This window comes from Danio rerio, chromosome 11 (assembly GCF_052040795.2).
Source record: "Danio rerio strain M-AB ecotype USA chromosome 11, GRCz13ab, whole genome shotgun sequence".
In the NCBI taxonomy this organism is placed as follows: Eukaryota; Metazoa; Chordata; class Actinopteri; order Cypriniformes; family Danionidae; genus Danio; species Danio rerio.
The window spans coordinates 35,091,975-35,104,274 of NC_141031.1; the positions used below are offsets into that span (position 1 = coordinate 35,091,975).

Sequence of the window (12,300 nt, forward strand, 5' to 3'; positions counted from 1 at the left end):
CCGTTTCGTTGTATAACTTGGGTTTCAGGTGGTCTCTCTTGAGGACACCGAGGTTCATAAAGGCTGTGTTTGTTAGATTCCTCCCACCCCTCTGCTCACCCGGAGCGCGCAGCCACTTATCGTCCTTTTTTCCTCCACTGCTCACTCAATCTTTTTCTAGTTCGGCTGTTGAGGGGGTCAGTGCAAAATTGAAGGAAAATGACCACTCCGTCTGCGCTACGGCGAGTACACAACTGTCCATGCTAGAATGTCACGGCAGAAGAGTTCTTATAGCGCGGTGAGTCACACTCACAAATCCAGTCCTGAGTGTCGTCTTGCTTTACACGTGTGACTTGTCCTGTGCGTGGGGAAGAAAATGGGCCTGAAAAGGCTAAGAATGGGCAAGGGCCTGGTCATTAAAACAATAAGATATCTGGGATGAAGAGTGTCCACTCTTCGGCCGATCTTATGCGCTTTTTGTACCTCCGAGCGCAAAATAAAAATCCATGCAAGTGGAGGTTGAACTAGCCATCATTAAGATGAAAGATCCACTCAGTCATTGTACTGTAACCCACACTTAGTACTCATATTCATTATATCAACCAAGACTAAAGTCCTCATTTAGCATGTTGATGTAGATTAGTCCCATCTGAGCGCCTAGCATGGCGTCAACTCAGCATGAGCTTTTAAAATCTTAAGTTACCAAGAGTGAATATTAACAGCGTCCTTATCTGTCAGATTAATCTGAAAGAATCAGATCTGATGTGCCATAATGGTATATTTATACCCCAGCTTTCCTTGACCTATTGATGCGAGGATCTTTCTCTGCTTGGATTTTCTTCTGCTCGAAGGGGTTTTCATGACTTGTCTCTTCGAGAGTCCAGTTATTGTGTTCAGGCGAAGATCTATCAGTTTAAATCCTATAAAGAGTGTTTATATTAGACCGGAGTTAATACAACAGTCGAGTGAAATTTAGGCCAGTGGTGGTTCAATGATCCCATGACTAGAACTGGGCTGTTTTGTTTATGAAGTAATTATTCAGCTAATATGACGTTTCCATTAGCTTCTGCATGCGTTTATTTATGTGCCAGCTAACTCTTGCTAGCGGCTAAAGCAATTAAACGCACATCTCTGTAGATAAATACAAGCAGAGTATGTAGAAGGGCTTGCGAACAGAATCCATTAGCGTACAGGGCAATAATTCATGCACTTATCATGTCTGATTGTTATTTTTTAATCTGCATTTTATTTACATAATTCTAGGCTTGTTTCCCCCGGCCCCGCAGTCACATATGATAAAAATAATTGCCTCAGTTTTTGGCTATAAACTTCTTAACATTTCATGCCAAAACCGTAAACTGCTCGTCTCTCTCTCTGTGTGTTTCTCATCAGCTGCTTACTTCGGTTTGTTGCATGTCGGGTCTGCCTGACACGCCGCTGTTGGGGTTTGTTCAGATAACCGTATCGCTCACTTGTCACTGTGACAGAAGGGCGACATGAAAAAGAAAGAGAAATAGGGTCTCCACGAGGGGCAAAATGTTCTTCTCTGCTAAATAAGATTTTTATTTATGAGAAAAGCAACAGGAAAAACTAGACACTAAAGGCTAACTGAATCAGCATTCATCACAACCAAACTTCAAGGCAGAGGGAGTATTTCATTACACCTCCTAGTACCCTATGATGTTAGTCAGGATATTGTGAACACAAATTTGCATTTTATATGCTACAAATTGAGAAGGATATGACTCAATTACTTGTGCAGTGTGTGTGCTGGGTTGGCTATGGAACTATAACTACACAATTTCTAAAATAAATAAAATTACAAGTAAAAAATAGTTGCCAAACATAAGTATGCATAATATAATAAGCAGAAAAGTCTTTACTGAAAGAATGTGGCAAATTCTAATGAATAAATAATAAAAAGTTAGTTTAAAAGCAGTCCCAAACAAGTTTTTGTCAATACAGTCAATTTAGTGAATTAGTGTGAGCCACAAAATGTATTGACAGTATTTTTCTGCAGGTTTCTTCGGGTCAAATTTAAGACTTTTTAAGACCATTATGAATGAAATTTTAGATTTATACAGGGCTAAACATTAGGATTGTTTTCTAATGGGCTGGTTACTTCTGTAAATAGTTTTTGTATTGAGTATGCGTTTTGAGATAGATTACTGGCGATTGGGTTTTATTTTGATAGAGTAGCTTTACCTGGACATACAGTGGGACATTTAAGACCTGTTTAAAATGATTTAAGACCTACAGCCCAATATTTTAGTGATTTTAGACTTTTTAAAGACTTTCTAAATTGAAAAATGTACAAAATAAGACAACAACACCATTAATAAAACTTACTCCTGATTCAAAGATTAAACATGATACCTCCATGCAAATCATTCTAAATATGTTTATGTATGGTAATTTCTTGACCTACTGACTGACAGAATAACTGAATTTACAGCTAACAGGTCTGGAAAGTTATGATTTCTGAAGTGAGAGACTTTGTATTTCATCACTTTTTTAAAAAGTTGCAAAGGTAAATGAAAAACACTGACAATATCTTATATAACTATCAATATTAAATTAGTTGCAACACAAAATTAGTTGAAAAATAAAATGGTTGCAAGGCAGATGGTCACGTTGGTTGTATTGATGGACGTTGGCCTTTTTTTTTTGGCACTCTGTACTATCATTGAGCCTGTTGCAGCCAGTGAGTACTGAAAAATCATACTCAAGTAAAAGTACTGTTATTTGTCTAAAAATGTAGTGTGAGTACAGTAAAACTATCTGTTGTAAATTTTACTCAAAGTAGGAGTAATAAGTAGCCCTTTCAAAAGTACTGAAGAGTAGTGAGTAGTGAGCATTACGTTGTTAAACACTGATGCATTTACATGCAATTTACATGTGTGTAAACGTAACATTCTGTAGTGCACTTAGCTATTGCCCAGCAGGCACACAATGCCATAAGATGTTAATATTAGGTTAGATTTAGGTTGTGATGTCAGGTGTCCAAAATTCAATGTCTAGCCAGCGTCTAAGAACAGTGTTATGTCCAATAATATTTAGTTAATTTTAGGTTGTGTTAGAAAGTGACCAAAATCCAACATTGAGCCAACATCTTAAACCAACGTCCTATTGACGTCATGTACTGACATTTATTCGTCAGGTATGGCAACCAAAATCCAACGTCTGATAGACGTGATAGTGGTAAAATCCACACAACGTCAAGCTTTAACATCATTATACGTTGATATGTGATTGGCTTTAGGTTGGACGTTGAACCTGCGGTGTGACACGTGTGAATGAGGCAGAGCGAATGATGCGATTTGTGTGAATAAAGTGGTGCGATTGAGCATTTTGTGCGATTAACACGCTTATTATGTCACATCATGAAAGTGCAACTGGCAAATCGGCAGCATCTCTGTGCTGTCTCTGCTCTATTGTGTCAACATGCTAAATTTGGTAAATGTGAAAAAGCTACACAATTTAGCAAAATGAGAAATTATTCATGCATTTATTCATTCATTCATTTTCTTGTCGGCTTAGTCCCTTTATTAATCTGGGGTCGCCACAGCGGAATGAACCGCCAACTTATCCAGCAAGTTTTTACGCAGCGGATGCCCTTCCAGCCGCAACCCATCTCTGGGAAACACTACCTACTGCGCCACTGCCTCACCTGAGAAATTATTCCTTTTTTCAAAAGTGCATCTTTGCATTTTTTGATCAATGTGAAGAATCTAACACATAGTTTTTTTTAAACACATAATTTATTGCCATTTTTATTTTAAATAAAATCTCAATGATCTCAATAAACCTAAGGTTCCCATAATCCTGGACCAGGCCGTATCCTGAGCAGCTGCTGTGGTGGCCATAGAGGAGTGGAGAGCATGAGACTCCTGTGAGAGATTCCTGTGTGACTCCAGGGACAGACGAGTCTTCGCTGATATCCAGCATTTTCCAGCCTCTGACACCTACACTCAAAAAAATGAATTATGGCTTTAGTTGGACCAAAGAATGTAACTATGTTAAAATTAAACAATTCGCTTATGTTTGTGTATTAAAAATAAAAGTGTTGTGTTGGAAAAAATTAGAAAAAGTAAGTTTTCACATTTAAACAGCTCGCTTAATTAACATGAATGATAGGGAGTTGTGTTGCTTCTGCAGTACTGCATTTTGGTCAATAGGTGGAGTAATATCTGCACATGCGCAGTTTCAAAAAAACACAGGAAGTAAGAAGATTCAAACCACAACGATCACTCTCAGCTCGGCGCCATATTATGGGAATCAAAAGATGAACATTACAGTACAAATTGAGAACGTGTACAAAGCTTTCCCCAATGTGGACACACAGGTGAGATTTTTTTTTTTTACTTTTTATGTATTTATACTGAGGCTGTGACAACATTTGAATCATAAATGTAAGTTACTCTCTTGTAATACTATGTTGTGTTTGTGTATAGTATTGCTATGAAATTGCCATGTTCCCTGTGTCTTTTGCACATTATAGACCGATAAATGTATTTGTTTTGCATTCCTGTGAAATTTTATACTTGGTATATATTTACTCTCCCAAAATAAAGTTGCAAACGTTAGTAGAAAGGAATAGTCATGTTAGAATAGTCTAAGCTTTTCACTGCTGATAATGTGACAATAAAAGTGATTTGATTTTTTATTTGATTTTATGGTCTTTATTTTAAATGAGTGTCAAGCAGTTTGTCGAGTTTGAATGCCAGTTTTGATAACTTACATAATAACAATTAAAATGTGGTGTTGGCACATTGTTATTTATTATGTAATTGTATTATTCAAGTCTGTTAACTTAAAAAAAATCAGCAAAAAAGCATATGTGACACTTAAATAGCATGACATCTAGCATGATGGCATATTTAATGTAAGCTTATTTGTTTGGTCATCTAACACGTTTACATTTTTAAGTTTAGTAGTTTGCTATTTATATTATTATATTTTATTATTTTAAATCTTTGCTCACTCACATCTATTTTCTCCCTCACAGGTTTACAGCTCAACCTCTAAAGTCCCATATCTGGCTGAGGAGACTGTAGATCATCCAGGTACTATGCCTTTAGATGCCTATACACACATTAAAATGATGTACAGTAAAAATTACTAGTAATTTTAACTACAAATTATTTAGTAAATTACCAATTGTCATTTCATGTCATTTAGAACATCACCAGTGGAAAGAAAGGTGTGAATGCATCCTCAAAGCCCCTAAGTGAGGGAGTACATGGTAAGCTATTTTATTTTATTTTTTTAAACATTTTGTATTTTCCTCTTAAACCAATTCCTCCTTTCACCTTTGATCTGTTGGTAAATGTTTTAATTTTTTACCTGACTTTTTTAGGATGCGGGGCATGATGAAGCGCAAACCTTGATGTGCAACACCACCTTATGAATCTACAGTAGTTACATTAACATTTAGCAGACTCTTTTGTCTAAAGTGACTTACAATTGAGGACACATTCAGCAAATCAACAAGAAGAGGCAATACACCCAAGATGTGCTAATTATACAAAAAATTTTAAGAATTAAGAATGCTTCTACATGTAGTTTGTCAAGCCCACACACCTGTGTGAAGCAGACTTCATGCACAATGTTTTGTTTTTTAGATATAGGGAGTGCTTGTAAGAAAGTGTCTGGTGCAAATGTGCATAAATGGTGCAAGTGTCAGAGATGAATGTGTGTAGCTATTGCATGTTCTGTGATGGTTGGTCTAATTTATGGTGTAATGCTGATCGTGTTACTTTGCTTTAAAATGTTAATCTTTCTTTGAACAACTGAAGTGTTATCTGCTTTTTCAGTGTAAAGAAGGTACAGTATAGTTTACAAAAGAAGACTTAATTTTTCTAAGTATATTTTTAATAAATCATTTGAAGGCAGAATATTATTTTTGAATGTTGTTTTGTAATATATGAAAAGTATTATTTTGAAAAGTGTATTTTATGATTTTTTGTAAGCACATTTTTAAAATCATTTATTGTTTTCAATTTTCTTCATACTTGTATTACTATTATTTTAATAGTATTAATATTTTAACTTATTGTAATAAGTGAAGATACAGATAAAGACAGTATTTGGATTTTGATAATCATTTTATTGCTGGAAAATGTGTAAAACTGTAAAAATGCTATTGAATAAACTCAATGAAACGGAAACTGTTTTTTTATTTGGTTAAACATAACAATATCAATTTTAAAATAATTGAACTTAAATAACTACATTGATTAAAGCTAAATTAAGAATGTTACATTGATTGAACTAAACAACATTACATTACCTTTATGTAACTAACTTAAGTTCACTAAAATTAATATTCTTTCTTAAAGGTAACTTAACTCGGTTACGTGGAACCAGTGGACAAAAAAAGTTAATTAACGCCAACATATCATTTTTTTGAGTGTAGACTGCTGCTCTGCACAAGACATTTGGCCATAGTATTCAATTCATTATAATCTTCTATGTGAAGCGGATTTGGCACAATCTACTTTGTAAAAGGGCTATAGAAATAAAGATGAATTGAATTGAATTATTTTACCTCGTTCTTTGGGGAGGTTTACTGGCATCTAGAGTTAGATATTATTTAGCTGGTGTGGAGAGTGTGATCTAACACATGATGTATAGTTTAATATCTAATTTTTAAACATATTTTAATTTTTTTCTATAAACTTTTCCCACCAACCTACATGTCCTCCTTTTCTCTTACACATATAAGCGTCCCCTTTCCCCGCACCCCCCATTTACTTATGCAATACATGTGTCTAATAATAGAGCAAATGTTTTGCAGACCCATACGTAATCATGCTGTCAGAGAAAATTGTGTTTCAAGAGGAAAACAGAGAGAGAGAAACAGAAAGAGAAGCATCAGCATCAGCAGTCACCGTGGTAACAGGTAACACAGGGCTCATTCCCTCTTACTCCATCCATCTTCAAATGGCACACACAGCAGGCTCATACTCTCTCCTTTTGTGTGTGTGTGTGTGTCTGTGTGTGCGTGTGTGTGTGTGTTTGTGAACTATCTAATGTTAATGGTGATATGTGTGAGGGTTTGTATGATTCACACACTCTCAGATGCTGTTGAGATTGGAGACCAGGCTCTCAGGAGCCACCAGATTAAAGCATCCACTACCACACAACATACATTTAAGCAGGATACAGCCTCCATTTCACACACACCGCATCACACTTCAAAGTTGCACAACAAGAAAACTGCAGCCTGATATCTTTTTGCGATGAAAACAGTGGAGCATTGTCTTTGATGAGAGGATTGTTTGATACAAATGTGTAAAAAAGAGTATGTGAAAACCTGAAATAGGGGGTCTGTCTCAGTAAGCCCTATAGTTCAGTACACTGCCCGGTGAGTCAGCCATTTCTAGATCATACCTAGTCATCAGAAATGGAGACCAATACTTTCAAAGTTGCTTTCTAAAGACCCCAATTGTGGCTTTTAGTCCATGTTGATTAGCTTTGATCCAGTCTATAGTGTACACTACCTGACAAAAGTCTTGTCATTGATCCCAAAGAACAACAAATAATAACTTGACTTTTGGAAAAGTGGCAGAAGGTAGATTTTCCCGATGAATCATCTGTTGAACTGCATCCTAATCATCACAAATCCTGCAGAAGACCTATTGGAAACAGCATGGATGGAAAATACTTACAGAAATCAGTCAAGTTTGGTAAAGGATAATCATGGTTTGTGGTTACATTCAGTATAGGGGTCTTGCGAGAGATCTGCAGAGTGGATGGCAACATCAACAGCCTAAGGTATCAAGACATTTGTGCTGCCTATTACATTACAAACCACAGGAGTGGGCAAATTCTTCAGCAGGATAACACTTCATCCATAGTTCAGCCTCCACATCAAAGTTCCTGAAAGCAAAGAAGGTCAAGATGCTCCAGGATTGGCCAGCCCAGTCATCAGACACAAATATTGTTGATCATGTCTGGGTAAAATGAAGGAGGCATTGAAGATGAATCCAAAAAATCTTGATGAACTCTGGGAGTCCTGCAATAATGCTTTCTTTTCTACACCAGATGACTTTCTTAATAAGTTATTTTAGTCATTGCAGAGATTTTTAAATGCAGTTGTTGAAGTCATACACAATATTAATACTTTTTTGCTTTTTTTTGGTAAATTTTATTTATTGAACACAGGTGAATAGCATTTGTTGTATAAAAATGTTTAATTTCTGCTTTTTTTTCTTTTTTTAAACACTTTTAAAACACTTTTGTAAACATTTAACCCAAAACCCTCCACCTATTCCCCCCATACATACACACAGCCAGACTTTTTGTAAAACATATAACAGATAACGAAGTGATAAAATAAAAAATATAATAATACAATTTAAAATCACAATATTAATTTTATTTCACTGTTCCATGACTTTATGTTCTATACTGTACATTATTTCTGTTAAGTGACAAGACTTTTGTCTAAGCAAATCAGACTTTACTGTTCTAATAAAATGATTAAAAATCAAGACATGATCTTACCTTTGCCACTTTTAATACCAAACAATCAACTTGAAGTCAAGTTATTATTTGTTGTTCCTAAAACTTAGATAAGCGGCAAGACTTTTGTCAGGCAGTGAACTACAAAACAATAACCAAAATTTGTCTTTAGCAGATACGCTGAAACAAAATAGAGGATCTTGTTCATCGATGTGTTTATTCAGGATTATAATGCAGAATTGTGTAAAACTAAATTTGAAGAGTTCTGTACATATATCTTGTAAACACACATAGCAACAATGTATTTAATACTGTAAAACCAATTATTATATGGCCTTACTTTAAGCCTACCTCTAAACCCTATCCTCACAGGAAATCTGTGGAAAATTGTTAATATTAAAAAAGACCCCTTTAAGTATAAATTTTAATCATTTTGAATTAAGGACACAAGGTACATCCTCATAAGCAAGCTTAATACTAGGTCATACCATTACTAGGTCATGCCACGAGAAGATAGGCAACGCGATGGCACAGTAGGTAGTGCTGTCGACTCACAGCAAGAAGGTCGCTGGTTCAAGCCTCGGCTGGGTCTGTTGGCGTTTCTATGTGAAGTTTGGATGTCCTCCCCGCGTTCTCGTGGGTATCCTCCGGGTGCTCCTGTTTCCTCCACAGTCTGAAGACATGCAGTACAGGTGAATTTTAGGCTAAATTGTTTGTAGTGTATGAGCATAAATGAGTGTGTACATATGTTTCCCAGAGATGGGTTGCAGCTGGAAGGACATCCTCTGCGTAAAACATATGCTGGATAAGCTGGCGTTTCATTCCGCTGTGAACCCCAGATTAGTAAAGGGACTAAGCCAAAAAGAAAATGAATGAGAAGATTTTTTTCAACACATTTCTAAACATAATGATGATGACAGTAAATACTATTTGACTAGATATTTTTACAAGACACTTCTATACAGCTTAAAGTGACATTTAAAGGCTTTACTTTAATTAGGTTATCTAGGCATGCTAGGGTAATTAGGCAAGCTATTGTATAACAATGTTTGTCCTGTAGTACATAAAGGGGATAATTATTTTGACCTTAAAATGTTTTTTTTTTTTTTAATTAAAAACTGCTTTTACTATAGCCTAAATAGAATAAATAAGACATTTTCCAGAAGAAAAAATATTATCAGACATATTATTATTTACATTATTACATATATACATTATTATTATCATTATCATGACAATTTCCTTGCTCTGTTAAACATCATTTGGGAAATATTTAAAAAAGAAAAAAAATGCAAATATAAATTTGCATTTTCTCAAATATATAGATGTATGTGTGTGTTTATGTATACACAATAAATATATACAGTACTCTATTATGTAAATGCAATTAATTACATCCAAATATATTAGTGACAGATTAAATACTAAATACTCATCAGAATAGCCTTTGTATGTTTTTTTTTTATTAATCTAGTAGGTAAATTTGATGAAACATTCTGAAATACATCGCTAAAACTTTTCAGCGAGCTGTTAAATAAACAATTAGAAAGTGTCTTTACAATGTTTACGTTTCAGAACGCATGCAAAACACGTTCCTCAGATCTTTGTAAGCAATAACTGAAGACATAGACGTACTGTCTGTCTACTCATCATATGCCTCAATTCTTTTTCTTTCAGTTCTTTTTTTTTCCAGAACAGTTCAATCAAAACAAACATATACCCTGTATGTAGGACATATGAAGATAAAAGGCACCCCATGAGAGATATTCGTAAAGCTATAATTCTCTAAAAGCGCACTGCAGAGAGACAGAGAGAGATGAGACACGCAGCAGATCCGTGAATACCCATCATGCAAAGATCACAGCGTGTGTTTATAAACATGTGGCTTCCTCCTGCTGATGTGCGCAACACTGCCGTTCATTCAGCACGCCTCCCGAAACCACGCTGTTAACGGAATAGCAAAATCCATAACATTTTTCATAACGAATGCCTAAATGAGACTCATTTCTCAGATGAGATCTTACACAGTATGTGTATTATACACTACAGTATGTACTGTAGCCCATTAGAATCTTACCTGTCAACATTGGGATGTGAAAATAAGGCCTAATCTAAGGCTTAATCTAATTAATCTGTTATTTATTTCGATTTTTTTTCGTTTGATTACATTAAATAACAGGTGTCACTTTAAAAATGCACACATCTAACGTTATAATGACAACATTTGATTGCTTTCCTAACTTTTTTTTTGCTCATTTAGGACAAAATTTGTTGTGGACAAAGTTACCCACCAAGATCAACATCTTTAGATATTATTATTGTTAATTATGTGTATATGTTTGTTTAAACAAGCACCCGAAACCCAGACTTTCACTCCACTTCAAATCGAGTGTACAGAATCCATTTAGGAAACAGCGTCTATTTATCACTATGAAGCGCGTCAGCTGACAGTCACGCACCGCTATATGACATTTTTAAGCATTGCATATGAAAGGGTGACGGCACCTGTAATAAAAAGGAAAGGGAATCCTGCCGTTTTTATATTTATTTCAAAGTGTTTTCATGCCAAAACAAAGCAAAAACACACAACAGACTTAAATTTAAGAGCAGGGGACGGCCCCTGGTGGTTTGGCAGTATGGGTTGTGTATATGGAGGATCAGCTCTTTAATGTTTATTGCCACCCTTCAGAGAAGGACTGAAAATATGGGAGAAATACGGAAATATACCTTAGAGGATGATAGCGGGATATAACTAAAATACGGGAGAATCCCGAGAAAAATGGGAGGGTTGACAGGTAAGATTAGAATATGCAGTCAAACCAAATGTTATTCAGTCATCAGATTTGATTTTTTGATAACACAATAAAATAAGGTTGTATTAGCTGATAATAATCAGCTGATCAGCTGATAATCACTGGTAACGACCATTTAATTGACTAATACATTCAAGTACACGTAAGTGTACAGCCAGATACAGTTGAAAATCCGTCATACAGTGGAATGAAAACCAACAGGAACTGAAGACCCAGTAAATCTGGAAAAATATTGCAGTTTAGTTTTTCTTGAGCCTGGTTGACAACAGCCTAAGAGATTACAAGCTGTCCCTGAGAACAAGGATGACCCAACAAAGTATTGATAGTTGTGTAAATAGAGATTGAACATCTATTATCATGACTAAATTGCGTTCTGTCGTGTTTTGTGACATGCTCAGGAGTGCACAATGTAAACCAATGCAAATCACTGCAAAAAGCAGACCATTTTTTTAATGAAACTTTTTGAAAAACTTCTTGCAAAGCCTCAAAATGAAATGGAATAATGTCTAAGATAAATGCTGATGTCTATAGCAAAGGCAATAATAATGATTTTATGCAGAATTTGACAATGTCCTTTATTCATATCAGATACAAGCTGTTTAGAAAACTACACTGAAAAAAATATTTTAAGATTACAACATTTTTGGATTAAATTTTTTTTTTAAGTTAAGTGGTTGTAAACTATTTATTTGGGCTGAATTTAAGCAAACAAATTAAGCTGAACATTACGAAATTTGTTTGTTTTTTTAAATTGAACACATACAAATTGTTTGCAACAATTTAGCAGACATCATTTTGTTCGGTGTGGAGTGTTTAATCTTTGTTTACTCTATTTTTCCTCTATGTTGAACAGGCAGCTTACTTTCTTGTTTTATGGGAGAAATCGATGACTTACATGTTGTAAATCCAGCAGTTATAATCTCTCCACTGCATCACAAACTAACATGGTGGTCCCTATCACCCGTCAACTAATATGATCATTATTAAGCTTTTTTTAAATGACAAAATAGGTGTTTTTGCCAACCCAGGCTCATTCTGA

The 12,300-nt window shown here is 35.2% G+C and overlaps 1 long non-coding RNA gene across 1 annotated transcript; it reads left to right on the plus strand.

Annotated features, from left to right (window-relative positions):
- Positions 1 to 4,931: 4,931 nt before the first annotated feature.
- LOC147841822 (uncharacterized) lies at positions 4,932 to 6,149 on the plus strand. Its single transcript, XR_015502768.1, has 3 exons — positions 4,932 to 5,045; positions 5,161 to 5,224; positions 5,339 to 6,149. It is a non-coding gene; the product is annotated as an uncharacterized LOC147841822 (long non-coding RNA).
- The last annotated feature ends 6,151 nt before the right edge of the window (positions 6,150 to 12,300 follow it).